This window comes from Petaurus breviceps, unplaced genomic scaffold (genome assembly GCF_028583685.1).
Source record: "Petaurus breviceps papuanus isolate PSGF00001 unplaced genomic scaffold, PetGlider_PUasm1.0 138, whole genome shotgun sequence".
Taxonomy (NCBI): domain Eukaryota; kingdom Metazoa; phylum Chordata; class Mammalia; order Diprotodontia; family Petauridae; genus Petaurus; species Petaurus breviceps.
The window spans coordinates 16,688,840-16,702,802 of NW_027185694.1; the positions used below are offsets into that span (position 1 = coordinate 16,688,840).

The 13,963-nt window shown below is 42.4% G+C and overlaps 1 protein-coding gene across 2 annotated transcripts in view; it reads left to right on the plus strand.

Annotated features, from left to right (window-relative positions):
• PRKCB (protein kinase C beta) overlaps positions 1-13,963 on the plus strand; it is a 650,680-nt gene that overhangs the window by 85,306 nt on the left and 551,411 nt on the right. The window lies entirely within an intron of this gene.

Sequence of the window (13,963 nt, forward strand, 5' to 3'; positions counted from 1 at the left end):
TGGTAAGTGTTTGAGGCCAGACTTGAACTGGGAAAGATGAGTCTTCCTGACCCCAAGCCTAGCCCTCTTTCCCCTGTACCATCTAGCTTGCCCAGGAGCTGGATTATGAAGAACTTTAAAAGTCAAGTAAGAGCATTTTATATTTGATCCTGAAGGTTATAGGGAGTCACTAGAGTTTGGACAAAGGGTGAATGTGACTTTCGTTATTCTCTATAATATAGAAATGTGAATCAATAATGGTTCCCCTTGAAACTTCCTAAAAAATTTAAGGAGATGGCCAGGAGATGGTTAAACTTGTGGTTTGGGAAGATTATTTTGACAGATGAGTGGAGGTTGGACTGGAGTGGGGAGAAATTTGAGAAGGAAAGACCAACCAGAAATCTATGTTAACAGTCCAGAATTGGGTGATGAGGCCCTGCTCAAGAGTAGTTGCATTGTCAGAAGAGAGAAGGTGGAGAATACAAGAGATGTTATGAAGGCAGAATCCAGAGGATTTGGCAACTGGATAGTTTTGGAGGGTGAGAGGGAGTGAGGAGTCAAGGGTGGTGCCTGGGGTGTGAGCCTGAGTGACAGGCAGTGCCCTCAATAGCAATAGGGAAGTTCAGAAGAGGGGAGAATTGGGTCAAGGGTGGGGGAGGTTAATGAATTCAGTTGGAAACGTATTGAGTTTAAGACATCAAACTTGAGATGTCCAGCTAATAACTGGAGATGGGAGATGAGCGGTCAGGACTGGATAGTAGATCAAAGAATTATCTATCTAGAAATGATACTTTAATCTGTGGGAGTAGATGAGATTACCAAGTGAGATAATAGAATGAGAGAAGAGGGCTCCAGGGCAGGGTTTTGGATTGGTCATCTGGTCCAACATCTTCTTACATATGAGGAAACTGAGGTCTACACAGCTTAAATAACTTGTCTGAGGTTACATTGATAGTAGCCGAGCTAGGATTCCTCCCCTGTCTTCTAACTCCAAATCCAGCAGACTTTCCTTTGTGCCTGGAGTGTTATTGGTGGTAACATAAGTAAAAAAGGAGGGGATGGATGTAGGGCTGTTCTAGAGATAAAAGTGACGGGGTTTGATAACTGTTTTATATTTTCTGCTTCTTTAAATTGTGACCAAAAATGAGTGTGAGGTTTTCAGTTGGAGAAAAATGGCTCAGGAAGGAGTTAGGAGGAGAGTACTAGTCTTTAGGGCAAAAGAATTTGTAGGAGTTTCAGAATATAAAACAAATAATGTCCCCGTGTGGGAACTCCCAGAATGGTGACTAAAGATATTCCTTAAATTGACTTGAAGTCAGAAGTCCTGCGGTTGAGTTCCAGCTGATACTTATGAGCCCTAAGACTGTGGGAAAGTCAAGTTCACTTTTCTGAGGTTTAATTCCCTCATGAGTCACAGGAACATACTGATAAATCACCTGGTAACATGAGGGCCTCTCTTGGGGAGGGGGCATGCTTCTTCTTTGTAATTTGAACATAGTCTATTCATTTTCAAATCAGTTGCACCCAGGATACCTGAGTCTGGGTTCAGGTGCTTCTGACCGTCAATCAATCATCTCATTGGGTGACCTTAGGCAAACCTGACCCTTAGTTTCCCCATCTGTAAAATGAGGTTAGTAAAAGTTTCTTTTAGTTTGGAGACCTTATGATTTTTTCTAGTTACAACATTCAACATTCTGAATTTAAAGGTCCTAACATGGATATTCTATAGTCTCATGTGATAAGGACTCTTCTGGCTAGGAAACTCTATGTTCTGTGCTGTAATGTCCCTTTTGGCACAACCATTCCATCACTTTGTGACTCCCTGAAACCTGGGAGGCATGAATGAATGAATAATTCAGGATCTCTGTTTCTTGAAATGAATCAGGTTCCCCTAGAGCAGTTTAGCTGATAGATCCCTGGGGTTCTGAACATTAGGTAGACTCATATTTAAATGGGCAGCTAATTGGTGCAGTGGCTAGAGCACTGGGCTTGGAATCAGGAAGACTCCTCTTCATAAGTTCAAATCTGGCTTCAAATATTTATTAGCTGTGTGATGCTGGGCAGCCCATTTAACCCAGTTTGCCTCAGTTTCTTTATCTTTAAAATGAACTAGCAAACCATGCCAGCAGCCTTGCCAAAAAAACCCACAATGTGGTCCCAAAGTCAGACATGACTGAAATGACTGAACCCTAACAAGATACTTAGACACTAGATGTGTGAGCCTGGCGAAGTCATTTAAGATCTGTTTGCTCCAGAGAGCTGTTATGATCTTCATATTAATTCTTAAAAATCCATGAAAGTTAAGCCTATGAACAATTAATGAACAATTTTTTTGGGAGGGATTAAGTCTAACTGCAAATGTAAATAGGAACACATTATCACAGTCTGATTCTCAGGCCAAGTTAGACATAAAACATGGAACTCAGAGCATACTCCTTCCCACTTGAGAAGAGGAAGTGAAAGGTAAGAAGGACTTTGAAAGAGTTGTTGGACATTTGAATGGATAGTAATCTGCATTTAAGTAGAGTCACTGCTTTGGTCGGGTTAGAAAGGGTGGCACCTGCCCTGGAGTCTGGAGGATCTGAGTTCAAATCCAGTTTCAGACATGTAACACTTACTAGCCGTGTGACCTCGGGCAAGTCACTTAACCCCAGTTGCCCCTACAAAAAGAAAAAAATTATGTTAGACCTTTTTTGAGGTCTTTTTAGCATTCTGTTTCTCTGTTATCCCTTCATGTTATTGCTGCATGACCACCTTGCCTCCTTTTCTGATTATATACTTCTGAAACAATCTGCTCGTGATATTTCTTGTAGGTGGTACGTCATTGGAGAAACGCTGTAGCCCACATATGCCTACCACTACTTACGGGTGAGGAGATGTAACTAGGCACCTTAACCTTATCATCTTTACATTAGTTTAATGGTGAAAATCATAGTTATGACAGTGAGAGAAGCAAAGAAGTAGGAGTATACGTGGTGCAGCCAAAAAGGCCAGTGGAGAGAGTCTGGAGATCTGGCTTCTAATCCTGGCTCTACCCCTCAAATCCGGGAAACTTACTTCCCTTCTCTGGGGTCTTAAGATTTTTTATCTTTAAAATGAAACTAGATCATAGATCTGGAGCAGAAAGTGATGTCACAGACCATCTAGGCAACCAGGTGGTACAGTGGATAGAAAGCTAGATCTGGAGTCGGGAAGACCTGAGTTCAAATCTGGCTTCAGACACTTACTAGCTGTGTGACCCTGGGCAAGTCACTTAACCCTATTTGTCTAAGTTTCCTCATCTGTAAAATGAGCTAGAGAAGGAAATGGCAAACTGTTCCAGCGTCTTTGCCAAGAAAACTCCAAATGGGGTTTTGAAGAGTTGGACACGACTGAAAAATCACTGACCAATAACATTATTATCCCCTCCCTTTTAAAGATGATGAAACTGGGAATTGAAGTGATTTACTTGGTTACAAGATAGTGGAATGTCAGAGGTGAGTTGCTCTGACATTCCGTGACTTTTTTTTGCTGGGTGCTCTCTGGGAAATACCTTCATAACATAATATCAGTCTGACTAAGCACTTCATTGAGGTGGTAATTATGACTGAAGTTGTCACTGCTACTCAGCCACACCTCCATCCCTTTGGCTTGCCTCCTTTCACTTCCTTCCCTTGCCCTCTCCCCCGCTTTTGACCTGACTTTAGTTCAGCAGGTGAGAGAATAAAAATCCAGTGTAAAAATGCTCTGAGGAACTCAGGAAATATTAAGGATGAATACTGTGCTGTAGCGAAAAGAGCCCTGAGTGAGCAGGTCATGAGACCTGGGTTTGAGTCCAGTTCCATTTCTCACCAATATTGTAACTAGAACCCAAGTCAGTTAGTTCCTCTTTCTAAGCCTCAGTCACCTTACCCAAGAAGGGAGGTTAGTTGCCTGCCACAGTTGTCTAGTTGTGACAAAAGTGCTTTGTAAACAGGAAAGTTCTTTGGAAATGTGAGCTATTCTTAGTGCTTATCGGTGTCCTAAGATGAATCACCTTTCTCTGGGTGGGAGTTTGAAACCTCACAAGTGGTATGCCGCTGAAACACTCTAATCCTCTAATCCTGAAATGGGTAGAATAATTGTGCCTGCCTCCAGGGGCTATTGTGAGGAACAAATGAGCAAGTACACGTGAAGAATTTTTCAAACCTTGGAGTGCTATATAGATGTTGGATGTTATTCTTATTATGACGAAGCTCTTTCTTTATAACAGTTCTTGTTGTTGGTCAGTCATGTCTAGCTCTTCATGACCCCGTGTACCATACATGACAGTGCTGTTCTGTGGTGTTTTCTTGGCAAAGACACTAGAGCGGTTTGCCATTTCCTTCACTGGTGGATCAAGACAAACAGAGGTTAAATGACTTGCTGAATGTCTGAAGTAAGATTTGAGCTCCTGTCTTCCTGACTCTAGGTCTAGTTACCTGTGAGCCTCTGAACTGCCTCTTATTTTAAAGATTATGTATTTTATCATATATTTACATGTGTGATTATGGGGCAGGTTGGTGGTGGGGTGGATGGAGTGCCAGGCCTGGAGAGAAGAAGATTTGAGTTCCAATCTGGCCGTAGACAGCTAGCTGAGCAAGGCACTTTACTCTGGCTGCCTCTGTTTCCTCATGTATCAAATGAGCTGGAGAGGGAAAGGCAAACCACTGTAGGACCTTTGCCAAGAGAACCCCAAATAGGGTCATGAAGAGTCAGCCACGACAGAGATGACTGAGCGATGTTATTTTAACAACTCTCCTCAGCTCTAATCCCACTTGCTGTGAGAGGCCTTTCTAGGTTCCCCTCAATGCTAATGCCTTCCTTGTAAGACTGGCTCCAAATCACTCTGTATGTAGCTTGTGCACACATCATTGTTTGCTTGTCATCTCCCCATTAGAATGTAAGCTCCCTGAGGACAGGGATTATTTTTTGCCTTTCCTTGTATTTCCAGCATTTAGAAGAGTGCTGGGCAACCTTTAAGTTTAATAGATGTCTGTTGGCTGATGGGTGACTCTTGTGGGATAAGCAGTGTTAGAGTATTTATCCCCTTATATAGATAAAAAAAACTGGGGCCCAGAGATATTATGACACATCCTTGGTTATACAGCTAGTGTCAGTAGATTGGGTTCAATTCTTTGCTCCCGATCCATTACTCCTTCCACTAGGTCACCATGCTGCTGCCTCTACAAAAAAAATGAACCTCCATATCCTTGGGGTGAGCATTGACAAGCTGTGTTTTCCAGTGGTTTAAGACAGAGATGCCCGCTGGCACAAGATTACAGTATAATTGGGAAATATTTAACAAAATAAACAAAAATACAGTAGAACATAAATATGCGGTTTTCTAAGTCCACATGTTGGGATCCTTAGATACTGTTTAGGGATACCTGATTCTATTTGAGTTTGACACCACTGGCTTAGGAAGCAGTCCAGTAGAAAGGCAAAGGGGTCACCAGCAAGAAATGCCATTGTTTTCTCAGCATTCATAAAGTAACTCATGTCCTTTCTATTCTTTATCCAAATTCTGATTGCTACCCTTGCAATCTCTCTCTCTCTGTCTCTCTCTGTCTCTCTCTCTGTCTCTGTCTCTCTGTCTCTCTGTCTCTCTCCCTCTCCCTCTGTCTGTCTCTCTGTCTCTGTCTCTCTCTTTGTCTCTCTGTCTCTGTCTCTCTCTCTCCACTTTAAGAACATAGTGTCATCTCCCTTTTTTGGGTGGTTACAATGAGCCACACAGATTATGAGTGACTCTCCCAGTCACCCAGCAAAATGAGTGACCAAGCTAAGCAGTGATTTCTAATTTTGGGGGTGGCTGTAACAGGCTGTCACTGCAGGATTTGAAGACTCCTCTTGTATGCAGTGGTGGAAATAGCATTGTACTTGGGAGCTGGGGAACCTGCCTTCTAGGCCCAACACTGTTGATTTACCTGCTGGTGGAAGTAGGACAAGTTGTTTAATTTCTTGTAGTCTATATTTCTTTATCTTTAAAATGAGCATTATAATTCTTGCCCTGCCTACCTCTTTGGATCTTTGGGAGAATTTGTGTGAAATAACAGGAACATGGAGGGGAGTGGGAGTTTTCTGAAAAATATTGAGACAGGGTAAGGGACTGGTCTCATGATTTCATTGGTATAAGAAATTTTACCAATATAGATTGGCACCTCCTCTACAATTTATAGTCTTGGAGGATTGCCTGGAGCCCTAAGATGGTGAGGACACAGAGCCAGGAAGTTTCAGAGGTAGGACTAGAACCGAGGTCTTCCTGACTTCTACTATATCACTCTGACTCTCTTGAAACATATAAAGAGCTCAAAAATGTCAAAGTCATTACAGTGATTTTTAAAAATGTAATTTAGCTTTCTCTTGGGAATTGTAGGATACTCCTTGGAGATAAATGAAAGCACGAGTTTTGCAAAAGCAGGACTGCAAATCATTGAAACAGGAATAAGAATTCACTTTGAACAGCTTAATCCACAGAGCCAGTGGGAGCTTCCATTCTCCCCCTTCCTTCACCTCCTACACTCAATCAGTCACTAAATCCTGTCAATCCTGCCTCTGAAATATCTCTTACATCCATCCCCTCCTACTTACCTCCACTAGCATCACCCTGTTCTGGGCTCTCATTACCTCCAATTTTGATTATTGCAATACCCATAACTGGTCTTCATAACACTCTTCCATAGTGCTGCTGGGTTAATCTAACTAATGCACAAGGTTGACCATTGCCAGTCTTCGGCTCTAAACCCTTCGATGACACTGCCCCCCCCCCCATATTTTGGGGAAAGCATTGGTGGGAGATGCGTGGTCAGCTTTGTGATTTTGTTGGTATAGAAGTAACCCGTGAGGAAACTGCCTCTAACACAGGAAAGCTGCCCTCAATTTGCAGCTTGGAGAGTTTGCCCCAGCACTGAGAGGTTAAGTCTCTCTCTGGGTTGCTCAGCCAGTGTGTGTCAGAAGAACCCAGGTCTTTGTGATTCCAAGGCCAGTTCTCTCTCCACCATGACAAGTTGCCTATCAGTTCTGTATCTCAGGCCAAATGAAATCCAAATTCTTTAGACTAGCATTTAAGATGTTTCGTGATCTGGTATCACCAGGGGTGGGGAACATGTGGCCTCGATGCCACATGTGGTCTTCTAGGTCCTTAGCCCTTTGACTGAGTCCCAGGTTTACAGAAGAAATCCTTTTATTAAGGGAAGTCAGTCAAAGGTCACACTTGAGGACCTAGAGAGCCACATGTGTCCTTGAAGTAGCAGATTCCCCACACCTGGACCATACCACCCTGCCTTTGTAACCTTATTCCAATATCCCCTGTCATGTTCTAGGTTAAACAGGGCTACTTTTTAATCCCCTGTTTTCATCTTGCCTTCTCCCTTCTGAGATGTCTTTGCTTGTCCTGTCCTCCTTGCTTGGAATGGACTCTCTTTCTCTCCCTTTCCTCTTTAGACTGCTTACATATCTTCACCTTTTAAAATCAGTCCCTTCCTTTAAGACTCAACTCAAGTCCCTGAAGTGTATGTAGAAGTAGATGAGCAAGGATTTATGCCCAGAAGGGGTTGAAGCCCCCATCACTGGACTGGCAAGGGTGGGTACCCCTGCCCTAGCTCCTCTCAGGCCTTTTATTTGGAGTCACCTCACCCTAGGCTCTACAGTAGTAGAGGGAGGGAGTACCTACTAGGCTCTGCATCACTGAGTCATCTAAGAAAAAGGATTCTAAAATGACCCTGTCTGATCTAAATTTCTTGTCCTTCCACCTCTCCCTCTCTTTTACTCCTAGATCTCATTTTCATTCTCATTGGGATCTCCAATATATCCCCTCCTTCTTATTCTTCTAGGTCATCCCTCTGCTTTGGTCTCATTACCACCCTTCATGGTCTTAACCCTGTAGTTGACCATTCCAACTCCATATCATTCTCTATCATTGAATCTTCTGATCCCTTGTTCTATTGCCATTCTCACCATGTTCAACTGTAGCCCTGCATTAGCCCTGCCATCTGTCTTCTGTATCTCAACTCCTGTCTTGCTGAACAACACAGGAGGAAACCTTACAACCATGCCAACTGAGTCCAAAACAGATTCCTGTTCTCTGCTTTCAATTAGACCCTCAATTATTTCCTGATTAACAGACATGCACCCCATTTAAAACTTCCCTCCTCAACCCTTCCACACCCTTTTCTCCTTTCTCTTTATAAACCAGGGGTTCTTCATTTGGGATTCAAGGAATCCGAAGGGTTCTGTGAATAGGTTTCTGGGAGTCTGTGAACTTGAATGGGAAGAATTACATTTTTGTTTCAATAAAGTCAGTTTCTTTTTTAATTCTATGGCTTTTATGCATCAAAAAAATTTTTTTTCTGAGAAGTGGTTCATAGTTTTCAAGAGACTGCCAAAAGACATCCTTCACACACACACACACACACACACAGAGTTAAGCGTCCCTGTTCTAAGCAAAAGACCCTGAGTTTACTGGGAAAATCAATGCTAACTCTATGTTAGCATAGCTAACTTCTTAATTTCTACTCTGTACCTTAAAGCTCTTTCTGCAATGTTCTCTATTCTCTCCTTTATGCTTGGAGGAGGGCCCTATCCCAGCCCCTGTATGTGTACCCTTGACCCTTTCTCTACCCTCTCCTAGAAGATTTTGTCCCTTCTGTCACTCCTTATCTCACTCATCTTCCGTTTTGCCTTCTGGCTTCTAATATCTTCTTTGTTGTTCACAGAAGTCTTCCCAAGTCTCCCTGAATTCATCATATTTGTCATTTCCTATGGTGCAATGATATTTCATTACATTTATAGATCACATTAGTTCAATCATTCTCCCGCAGATGGACACATTTTGCTTCTATCACTTATCGACCTGTTTGCAGTCTGGCTTCTAACCTCATCACTCAATTCAAATTGCCCTCTCCAGAGTGACCAGTGAGCTCTTTAAATGCCAGATCGAGTGGCCTTTCTTTCAGTCATCTTTCTTGAATTTTCTTGATTTTTCTGTAGCTGACCATGCTTTCCTAAATATTCTCTCTTCTTTGGGTTTTCATGACTGATCTCTTTCATTTTTCTTCCTAACTGTCTAGCCCAGGGGTGGGAAACCTGCAGCCTCAAGGCCACACTGACCTTTTAGGTCCTCAAGTGTAGTCCTTTGAATCCAAACTCCATTTGTTCTGTGAAGTTTGGATTCAGTCAAAGGGCTGCACTTGAGGACCTAGAGGACCACAAGTGGCCTTAAGGCCACAGGTCTCCACCCCTGCTAACCATTCCTTCAAAATATTTTTTGCTTGATCATCATTCCCTCTGTGAGTATACTCCAAGGCCCTGTCTTGGAATCTCTTCTTTCTACATACTCTTTCCTCTGGTGATCCCATCAACTTTCATGAGTTGAATGTTAGGCTCTATGTAGATGACTCCAAGACCTCTGAGAACTCCAGCTCCATTCTTTTCCCTGACCTCCAGAACTACAACTCTAATAACCAGTATTGGGTATTTCCAACTGGATGTGCCATAGACACCTCAAACTCATTGTCTCCATAGCAGAACTCATTATCTTTCCCCTCAGACACACCACCTTCTAAACTTCCCTGAGGACACCACCATCTTCCCGATCATTCAGATTGGCAAAGTTGGTGACAAGCAGACAGGTAGCTCAGTATTCATAGAAGGCTGGATTTGGAATCAGGAAGACCTGAATTTGAATTCTGATTCTGACACTTAAGAGCTATGTGATAGTGGGCTTTCTTGGCCTCGGTTTTATTGTCTTCAAAATGGGCATAATAACAGCACCTTCTCATGGGGTTGTTATGAAGGTGGAATCAGATAATATATGCACATCTCTTTGAAAACCTTAAAGGAATTTGTAGATGCTAGTTATCATCAGCCTCATCATTCTCTTTTCCTCATTCTCCATATCCAATTAGTTTCATTTTAATATTTATAACATCTCTCATATCCATCTCTCTCTCTCTCTCTCTCTCTCTCTCTCTCTCTCTCTCTCTCTCTCTCTCTCTCTCTCTCTCTCTCTCTCTCTCTCTCCCTCCCCCTAGGACTATCACCCTAGTTAAGGCCATCATCACTTCCTATCTGTACTATTATAGAAACCTCCTAATTGATCTTCATTTTCAAGTGTGTGCCCTTGCTAAGCCATCCTTCACACAGATGCCAAAGTACAGGTCATACCATATTGCTACCACGCTCAGGAACCTTCAAGTGCCCCCTACTGACTCTTGAATAAAATATGAATTCCTCCCTTTGGTTTTTAAATTTGGGGGGAAGCTAGGTGGTACAGTAACTAGAAGATTCATCTACCTGAGTTTAAATCTGGCCTCAGACACTTACTAACTGCATGACCCTGGGTAAGTCACTTAACCCTTTTTGCCTCAGTTTCCTCATCTGTAAAATGAGCTGGAGAAGGAAATGGCAAAACCCTCCAGCATCTCTGCCAAGAAAACCCCCAAAGGGGTGACAAAGAGTCGGACATGATTGAAACAACTGAACACCAACATGATCTGGTTTTAACATACCTTTCCAGACTTAAGTTTCCCTCCCTCACATCCCTTATGTTCCAGGCAAACTGGTGTACTTGTTGTTTGCTATCTCTAACCCTCCCTTTCCTGCTCACATGCTTTGCACCAGCTGGCTTCCATGCATGGAAGGCATTCTCCCTTCGCCTCTTCCTCTTAGAATGCCAGGGTGTGTTTAGAGCTCAGTGCAGAGCATCACTTCCTACATGAGGCTTTTGCTTATACTTTGCCTTCTCTTGGACATTACCTTAAATTCACCTTGTCCTTACTTTATTTGAACTCTGTTGTTTCCCCTATAGAATGTAGGTTCCTTGAGGGCAGAGGTTGCTTCAGTCTTCTTGTGTTTGCATCTCCAGTGCCAGACATGCTGTAGGCACTTAGTAAATTCCCATGCATTGTTGTGTCCACCTCTGGGAAGGTTTATCTTTATTCAAAGCTTAGCCCAGCTACCACTTATCCCACGAAGACTTCTCTTAGTTTTGCAGCTTGCTAAATCATGAATTTTTTTCTCTTTTCCTTCCCAAATCACTTTGTATCTAATCTTTTAGAATGTGAGTTTCTTGGGGGCAGCTAGGTGGCACAGTGGATAGAGCACCGGTCCTGGAGACAGGAGGACCTGAGTGTCAAATACTTGATACACTTACCAGCTGTGTGACCTTGGGCAAGTCACTTAACCCCTTGCCTTGCCTTCCCCCTCCAAAAAAATATGTGAGCTCCTTGAGGGCAGGGACCATGTTTTTGACTTTCTTAGTATCTTCAGCATGGTACATAAGCAAATGATACTTATGTGTTTAGTGACTTATCTTCTACATGTTACCTTATCTTACTAGCAGCTAGGTGGCACAGTGGATGGAGCCTTCAGAGTCAGGAGGGCCTGAGTTCAAATCAGACCTCAGACACTTATTTTAGTGACCCTAGGCAAGTCATTTAACCTCTGTCTGCCTCATTTTCCTCAAATGTTAAAATGAGGATAATACTAGTACCTAACTCATAGGGTTGTGGTAAGGATCAAATGAGAAACTCTTTGTAAAGTTCTTTGCAAACCTTAAAGCACTATGTAAATGATAGTTGTTATTATTAGAAGATCAGTGCCTGGAGGGCATCAGGGGCTACTTTATTTATTGTCATTGGATCTCTGGTACCTTTTACAATAGTAGTATTTGACGAAAGTAGGGTTGATGTATTTTTGTTGAAATGATGTGAAATTTTTTCCATGAAGTCTTCCTGCATCCTGCTTTCCAGTGGTGGAGTGGTGGTGATGGAAGTAATCTCCCCCTTCCTAGAATAGCTCAAAGCACTATGTTATAGAAAGTGGGGGAGGAGATATGCAGAGAAGACTTATATATAAATAACTGAGATCTTTATATTACCCAAGGCTTATAATTCTTTATGCACATCTTATCCCTCCCACAAATGTGTAAATTCTTTGAGGGTGAGACCATATTGTATCCATCCTTTCCCCATCTGGTATCAAATAAATTACCCTGTATTTATTGAGAAACCACCCATTTAATGGTCATTGAATTGGATGATGATTGACAGTCTTTGTAGCTTCTAAAGGCCAAGAGTGCTGACTATACTGGTTTCATTGCCTTTTCCCCTGTTTCAGGTCCTACTGATATAAAAATGTTGATGAACCATGTTTTCTACAGCTCCCAGAAACAGTGGGAAAATCCTATTGGGAGTTGTTTGTTTCTCAAAGAGGACCATGACATTGGAAAGCTGATGTCCTGATTTGCAAGTGAATTAAATTTAAGTGAGGTAGGGCTTTGCAAAATCACCAGCCTCATTCTCTTCTCCTGAGCCATCTGGATCCAGTGGTAAGATATACATCAGGACTACTGGAGATGGCGCACTTAGGGGTGTGACCCGAGTTGTACAGTCATGTGAATGTATTCAGCCACCTATGTAATCAGCATTTGAGTTTTGTCCCTTGGTGTGCTTTATAATCAATAGAAGCACTGTTTATATGACAGAGGCTCATTTCATTCTTTTTAGCCAGGTCCTTGGCTTGGCTTCAAGGAAATGTCCCACACCATCTATTCAACGTAATTGGTAGTGATCCTTCAAAGAGATCAAGGCTCAGCCTCAAATAAATGTTCCAGGGACTAGTGGAATCTCTGAAATACGGTCATAATAATTGTAGCATTTCTAGTTCTCTGTGTTCCTGTGCCATCCTCCCCACTGGAACATAAATGATATGAAAACTGCTCCATCCTTGAATTCTCAAAGTCAACATTATATGATGGATTATACACCGAAGACCTGGCTTCCATCGGCAGCCTTTGTATTTGCCAGCTGGGTGACTTTGAGTATATCACTTCTCTAATCTGGTTGCCATTTTCTCCCCCTGTGAAATTAGGGAGTTGGGCTAGTTGTCTTTTTAGGTGCTTTCCATCTCTGATATTCTGTGAAACATGGTTTGAGATTTCTTCCAGCTCCGATATTGACTGTGGATCTATGCTCTCTTTGTTTCTGGTTTGTTTTCCTATATCCCTTCTGGAAGGTGGGGATGGACCTTATTGTTGGGCTTGGACTGGTCTGGTGATCAGGTGAGGTTGACTTGAAAGGTACCAAAAGACCTCAATGGCCAAAAGTCTCTCCCTTCCTTCCCTTGACTACAGGGTCAATTCCAAAAGAATTTCATGAGGAAGGCAGAAAGTAAGGAAATGAGTATTTTTTAAGCACCTACTATATGTGGGCACTATGCCAAAGTACTTTATAAATACTGTCTCAACAATTGTGGAAAGTAGGTGGCTATTATTATCTCCATTTACAGTTGAGGAAACTGAGGCAGATTGGTTAAATGACTTGCCCAATGTCACACTGCTAGTATGTGTCAGAGGATGGATTTGAACTCATGTTTCTGACTTCAGGCCTAGTGTTTTATCTACTGTACCACCTAACTGCCTCAAAAAAAGTTTTATGTGGCATAATGGAAAGAATGTTAGATTTGCAGTTAGGAGATATGAACCCCAACTTTGCCACTAGCTAGGCTTATGTCCTTGGGCAAAGCAACTTACCTCCTGAACTTCAGCTTTCTCTTCTGTCCCATTGCAATCATAATCTTTAGTCCCAGTGTAAGCTTGGAAAGGTGACTGCTACATTTGTGCATTCTCTGAACTCAAATGTTTGTTTTAAAATACAAATGACTCTGGCTGCTCTGAGGCTATAAGTGCCTGTGCATGCCAAGACCAATCTTGTCAGATCTCTCTTGGCTTAGTAAATAAGCTGGGCTGCTGCCCTTCTCTCCACTGAACCCTTTACAAATTGGCATTTCAAATTGATTGTGGTATTTTACTGTATTGTCATTCTTCTCTTTACCTATAATGCAGAATGCTCACATTCCTTCATTTGGAGAATTTTCATTTCATGCTAGAGCCTTAAACAGAAGTGGCCATAGGAGTGGTACTGAAGGCCTGTTGGCTGCCTGCGGTCTCATCAGCAAGCAGAAAGGATTATCTACAGGAAACTGCAGC